Source organism: Nanorana parkeri, unplaced genomic scaffold (assembly GCF_000935625.1).
Source record: "Nanorana parkeri isolate BGI_ZX_2015 unplaced genomic scaffold, ASM93562v1 scaffold896, whole genome shotgun sequence".
Classification (NCBI taxonomy): domain Eukaryota; kingdom Metazoa; phylum Chordata; class Amphibia; order Anura; family Dicroglossidae; genus Nanorana; species Nanorana parkeri.
This window is the reverse complement of record NW_017307164.1, coordinates 113,824-120,778: the sequence shown is the minus strand read 5'-3', so window position 1 is coordinate 120,778 and position 6,955 is coordinate 113,824. Positions and strand designations below refer to the sequence as shown.

Sequence of the window (6,955 nt, the reverse complement as noted above, 5' to 3'; positions counted from 1 at the left end):
TGGCAGTCAACACCATGGAGCTGTACGGTGATGTATTGCCCTGGAACCTCGCCTGTCAGTAGCTTTTCTCTTGTATTAATTAGTGCCGCTTAACTAACCTGGAATCACCCACAAGCATTTTGTGAATGAAAAGGGCTAATATTTATCTGATGGCTGAAAGCAGAACTCCGGGCAAAAAAAAAAAATCATAAAGAAGAACTCAAGGAACATTTTTTTAATAACTCCTGCAGTGGGGCTACTCCGGCACTGCAAGGGTTAACTGCTCATTTATGTCTGGGGTTAATTTAAAAAAGTTATACTCAGCTGATGCTCAGAGGCGGCTTGTTCTTATCTGGTCCCTGGAGCCTCTCTACCCCTCCACTGCAGGGGTGTAAGGTCCCATAAATCATCACGTTCTATACACTGTGTATAGACCTGAGGACGCCGAGGAAGATTCCAATGCTGGGTGCGGGGTGTCAACCGGAGCAGAGACCTCGCGGTGACGTCATCGCGCATGCGCGGTAATCTAATTGATGCCTGCCGGCGGCCATCTTGCTGATGGACGCCGGCAGATAAAGGAGGGGACGTTCACCCTGCGGGATGAGGTATGCCTCTCCTGACACTGTCAGGCTCTCGGTCCATGACCGAGTGCCCGACTTTTTAGAGGGGGTGACACTAAAATAACTGTCAGTCATTTTAGCCTCACCCCTCCAATGGTGTCACTCGGTGTGGGCCGCACCCCCAGCACCCCCCTTGTAACGCCACTGCCTTGCAGCAGGGCTACCCCCGCACTCCAAGGGTTAAGTGCTCTTTTTGTCTAGGGTGCTAAAATAACACGCTCACCTGATATACTTAGCCGAACCGCAATCTCGGCTTGCTGCTAGAGCTGTCCCAGCAGCCTTGCTCCCCTTCTGCTCCAGTGGTCTAAGGTCCACTGAGTCATCACATTCTAAACAGCATCCTCCTTACTGCAGGAGTCCACTCCAAGTAAGCGGCAATGCTAGCGGCGGATGGGGGTCACTGGCCCATCCATGTTACAGTGGCACTTGTCAGCTCAGGCCAGAGCACTTCTACATGAGGGAGGTCACACGCTCCTCCATATCTGGAAGCCCCGCTTCTTTGAGGCAACGGAATGAGGGATCTGACAGAGCTAGGAGGTAATGAGGGAGTGCAGATGGGTGAGTATGACATTTTGTTCATGGGCTATCCAGAAGCACTGTGCCTATACAGTGTATTTAACGAACTCCGGTTAATTTAAAAGAACACCAGGGATTTCAAAAACTTACCTTAGCAGTGGGGCTACCACTGCACTTCAAGGGTTAAGTGCTCATTTTGTCTAGGGGGGTCAAATAAAGAAGATATACTCACCTGATCCTTGGTCCTGCGGTGGTTGGCACTCACCTATCTACTTTATGCTTTGGAATGTCCCTCAGCTTCCACAAGTCTAAGGCAAGTCAATGGAGCTACATAAGACCTGATGAAGTAACTGGTCCTCAGACCACCAAAGCCCAGAAGAGAAGAGGCTAAGAGAGCCAGTCTAGCAGCCCTGCAGAACCAAGGATCAGGTGAGTATATCTACTTTATTTAAGCCTCCTTGACAAAACAAGCACTTAGCCCTTGAAGCGCTGGGGAAGCCCCACTGCAAGGGTGTGTTTTTTAAATTCCCGATGTTCTTCTTTAATAAGCGTGCCATGGTAGACATGTAAACTGCAGGAACAATTTGGTTTGGTTCAGATATTTGTTATTTCGGGATTCAGATCTGAAATTCAATTTGATTGGGGTTTCGGATGAGTTTACGTTAGTTTTGTTCGCTTTGGATGAGTTTACGAATATGCGTTGCGAATACCACAGAAAACCATATACAGATATTAATGCTAAAGCTGAATCTTCTAGACCCGAATGGCATTCGATATCCGAATTTCTGAATTGCATTGGGGAGCTCCCGAATGCCATTGGGGTCTGAGAGCCTCAGCTTTAGTAATAAATGTATATGGCTTCCAGTCCCGAATGATATTCGGGATCCGAATTTCTGAATTGCATTGGGGAGCTCCCGAATGCCATTGGGGTCTGGGAGCCTCAGCTTTAGTAATAAATGTATATGGCTTCCAGTCCCGAATGATATTCGGGATCCGAATTTCCGAATTGCATTGGGAAGCTCCTGAATACCATTCAGAAATTCGGATCCCGAATATCATTCAGGACTGGAAGCCATATACATTTATTACTAAAGCTGAGGCTCCCAGACCCCAATGGCATTCGGGATCCGAATTTCCGAATTGCATTGGCAGCTCCCGAATGCCATTCGGTTCTGGGAGCCTCAGCTTTAGTATTATATGGATATACTGTATATGACTCCCATGTTGCCGTAACTAAAATTTGTGTTCAGACCCATTCGGATGCATTAAACCGAAAAACACATCTGATTGGCCAGAAAAGTCACATGTCCGATTCAGTTTAGTTTTTGAACGAAATTTGGACGGGATCCGAAATTCAGAAACGGAAATTCAGATTCGGAAATTCAGATGTGTCCGAATGTCGTAAAATTCTTCCGAATTTTGATTGGGAATGATACGACTGGCACGTCTATGGTCATACCTCAGTTGGTGCAATTAGGAGTGGGGAGAAAGACCCACAAACCTGGAGCGGCCAGAGCCACCGCGGCAGCTGTGCTTGCCATTGTTCCTATGCATGTTGCTGCTGCACACGTCCCAGCAGGGGCATCCCGAGGCTGGGTGATACCCGGAGCGGTAACCGAGTGTCACCACGCCGAGACGTCACTGCGCATGCGCGTGGCGTCATTACGCGCGCGATGACGTCATCGCGCACGCGCGGCAGTATTCTGATACCTGTCGGTGGCCATCTTGGTGATGGACGCCGGCAGAGAGAGGAGGGGACAGTCACCCGGCGGGATAAGGTATGCCGCCGGGTCCCCTCCTCTCTCCTGATACTGTCGCGCGTTCGGTCCATGACCGAGCGCCCGACTTTTCAGAGGGGGGTGACACCAAAATGACTGTCAGTCATTTTGGTGTCACCCCTCCAATGGTGTCACCCGGGTGCGGGCCGGACCCCCCTTGTGACGCCACTGCGCCCCAGCACATTCAGAGTTTGAAGTCCGGGAACTTCTCTTGCTTTATTTTCTGGAACAGAACGCCGACATTCTTGTGATGGAAACAATTTCAGGTGGTAATTTGTTTCCAGCTACGAAAATACTTCACGTAATGGAGAAATCAAAGCATCTTGCGAGTAGCACCATCACCATTCACAGATGCAGCTCTCACCGCCGCGGTAAAGCATGTAATAACGTGCCGCGGAATCACAGCTCTCTGCTGGAATATTTTTTATTTCAGAAGCTGTTGTGGACAATTTAAGAGATTGTTGCGCCGCTTTTCTCTGACATAGAAATAGGAGGACATTGTTATGTTACCCCGCGTGTAAAATCTACTTGCATTAACAGAATGAAAGACATCACATACATTGCTGTATAAGAATATATTATTGTTCTAGTAGATGTACACCCAATCACTAAAATCTCATAATCAGATTTAACATGTTGACGGCATTTTAAAAGTTGTTTTTATGTATTTTCAAAATTAAATAAAACCTGGTGATGCTGCCGTGTAGGTCTTTGCTCGGGCACTTCCTGTGATAGCCTGACAACGCTCTGTCCTTGTCTGCCAATCATGCTCCTGTGTTGTCACCCTGTCACATGGGCTTCAAGTGGCGGCTTTGACACACACTATGCATATTTGCATTTTTAGACTTCATTGTTCATCATTATGATTAGGGATGTCCCAATACCATTTTTTTTCAAGACCAAGTACTTTCCCTCAGGTACTTGCTGATACCAATTACTGATACTTTTACTTAAAGGGACAGGTGACTTTTTTTTCTAAAACAATACAGATTAATGATTTTTGGACAGTTTCTCACCATGGCTGCGTACAGATCTCACCAGGTCTGCATGTGGGTCTCTCCAGGGCTCTGCAGGCAGGTGTCTAGGCTTAATGGGCTGACGGTGGGTGCCGGGCTGAAAGGGTGGGTGGTGAGCTTAACGGGACAGGTGCCAGTCTTGTGCCAGCTCCGGGGATGTATGAACGCTGTGGGGCTGTCCAGAGCTGTGCCGGGAAGGAGGAGATGTGGGACCAGGGCTCTGCGGGCAGGTGGTGAGGTGAATGGGCTGAGCAGGTGGGTGCCCGGCTGAAAAGGTTGGTGGTGAGCTGAACGGGGCAGGTGCCAGTCTTGTGAGGGTTCCGAGGCTGTATGTACGCTGCGAGACTGTCCTGAGCTGTGCTGGGAAGGAGGAGGAGGAGATGCAGGACCAGGCAGGTACTGTCAAAAACAGGTACTGCAAGGTCCCCGGCAGGCTGCGAGACCTCAGGCAGCCGATCTGGTTTAAAAATTTAAGGGGCCGGTATCGGCTTTTAGTATTGAGGCATTTTCACAAGAACTCATAAAAATGTCCTTTATCGGCCCAGATACAGATACTAGTAGCGGTATCAAGACATCCCTAATTATGACAATGCTTTCCATTTGTTCCTCTAGCCCTGATGAAGGGGTGGCTTTGCCCAGAAACATGCTTTTATATGCCTATTTACCAACAATTATAAATGATCTTGGACCCTTTCAATTCTTTATGGTTTCTATAATTCTATGGTTTCAAAACTCATTACCCAGGCATGGTTCACTGTTGTCACCATCGGGAAACCTGCCCTAAGAAATGCCATGTAGCCCTCGCTAGAGTGCATGTACACAGGAAGTGGCTGAAGGAGAATAGCGGCACCGAGATGTAACAATGGGTGAAAAGAACGTATTTTTTTGATGGCAGTTGTTTATGATACGCAGTCCTTTGCCAAACTAAATGTATACCTATTAACTTAAGGAAGAGGGAAACCTGGAGACAGAGAAGACATGCAGCACCTGCAGCATATTGTGGTGAAAATAGGCGAGGCTAAATTGTGCTAAATATTGGGTGGGGCTTAAATGCGCATGGTTAAAGTGTTAGCCTACATATGGTATTCATTATACACAACCCGCCGGCCTTGTACCCACAAAACACTCCATAAATACTGTGCTATACGTAAGAGGCTCACTCACCCAAGTGATCATTAACACAAATAATGACAAAATATACACAGAGAGCCAACACTTAATAACTTTATTAACCGCTTGCTGTCTGGCTGCCATATAACTGCGGGTGGGCGTTTATAGATGTCCTTTCCCACTCCCGCGTGCCTCCGCCCCTCCTGCTTGCGATTGGGAGTGGGAAAAGTTCACAAACTGAAGCCCTTGAAATATACAAGCATTCAGGCGCCCACCCGATCGCTTGTATGGTGCAGGAAGGGTGAGGGAGGGATGCAGGAAGTGTACGCCCCCTCCCTCTCCCCCCTCCGATCACTGAAAACGGAAGTGATGGGAATTACATCTCTTTTCCTTTAGCCTGTCATTTCTCTGGCTGCTGAAGCTGGAGATGAAGCTAATGAAGCAGATTGCTTCATTAACTTCTGGAAGGTTCCTACTTGACATTAGGGGACTAATAGACCCTTGATGTCTCCATGAAGAGGACCTGTCACTGTGTCTGTGCTATCACACAGGGGGATTATTATTTATTTATTACAGGTATTTATATAGCGCAAACAATGTACGCAGTGATTTCCATTGCTTTGCACATTCACATCAGTCCCTGCTCTCAAGGAGCTTACAATCTAAGGTCCCTATCTCACATGGATACATACAGGGCTAATTAAAGCTGGCCATACACCTTACAACCATTGCAAGACTTTTGTCTTGCGATGGTTGTAAGGTCATTAAAAAAAACGTACGATCTGCCCATCTTGGACAGGCAGATCGTACTTGCGGTAATCGCAAACGGGGGCGGGCTTCCGATGACCGCAGTGCTGAACGGCAGTGTGCGCTTGCGCACACCGGCCCGTTCGTCATTTATCGTACGAGCATGCCACACCCCCGCCGACAATCGTACGATTCTCGGCGGGTTTTCAAACATGTTCGTAACACAAAAGTCGTGCGACCGTACAGTAGAAAAGGTCGCACGCCTTCCACACACCTTGCGATTATCGTACGATCGCGGGATTTTCCACGATTATCATACGATAATCACAAGGTGTAATCGCACCTTTAGACCGGAGCCAATTAACCTTCCAGCATGTCTTTAGAGTGTGGGAGGAAACCGGAGTAACCGGAGGAAATCCATGCAAGCACAGGGAGAACATGCAAACTCCTTGCAGATAGTGACCTAGCTGAGATTTGAACCAAGGACCCCCCGTGCTGCAAGGCTAACCACTATACCACTGTGCTAGCAGCAAGATAGCAATAAAGTTAAGTCTAAAAAAAAAAAAATAAGTAAGTTAAAAAAATGAAAGTCTCATATAAAACATTTTTTAGAAATACAAAGTTTTCTTTCTTGTAGTCCCCCGCCCCTACATACATGCAAATACCAACACAAACACACGTCGGGCGTGCCTACATGCAGAAATGACAATTGTGCCACGGGCAAGCAGGGTTATATGTAAAGCAGGGGAGCCATTTTATACAAGTGATTTCAGCCGCTGAAATCACTTGTATGCAGCCTGCCCGTGAGTTCTCTGTCCTCCCTCCATGGTCCGCTGCCTTCTTCTGTGGCCGTGGTTTTCGGGGTCTTCTGCTTTTCTGGGGGGACCCCAGCCCTCAGCAAGGCAGTTCAGGATGGAGAGCAGGGTGCCAGAGAACCTGAATCAGCAGTCCTGATCAGTGACACAGGACTGCTGTACTCACAGCGCTACTGTGACAGCTGTCGCAACCTGAGCTGTACAGAAGATAGGGCACATGTGTGCTCTATCTTCTGTATGGGAGGGCAGGCTCATAAAGAGAGTCTGTCCCCTCTGAATGCTATCACACAGGGGATTGTTATTCCCTGTGTGATAGCAAAAAAGTTAAGTAAAAAATAAAAAATAAATAAAAATGGAAAAAAAAATATAAAATT

The 6,955-nt window shown here is 47.6% G+C and overlaps 1 protein-coding gene across 3 annotated transcripts in view; it reads left to right on the top strand.

Annotated features, from left to right (window-relative positions):
• Positions 1-6,955, top strand: part of GRM5 (glutamate metabotropic receptor 5) — a 252,482-nt gene that overhangs the window by 212,199 nt on the left and 33,328 nt on the right. The gene's annotated exons all lie outside the window — the stretch shown is intronic.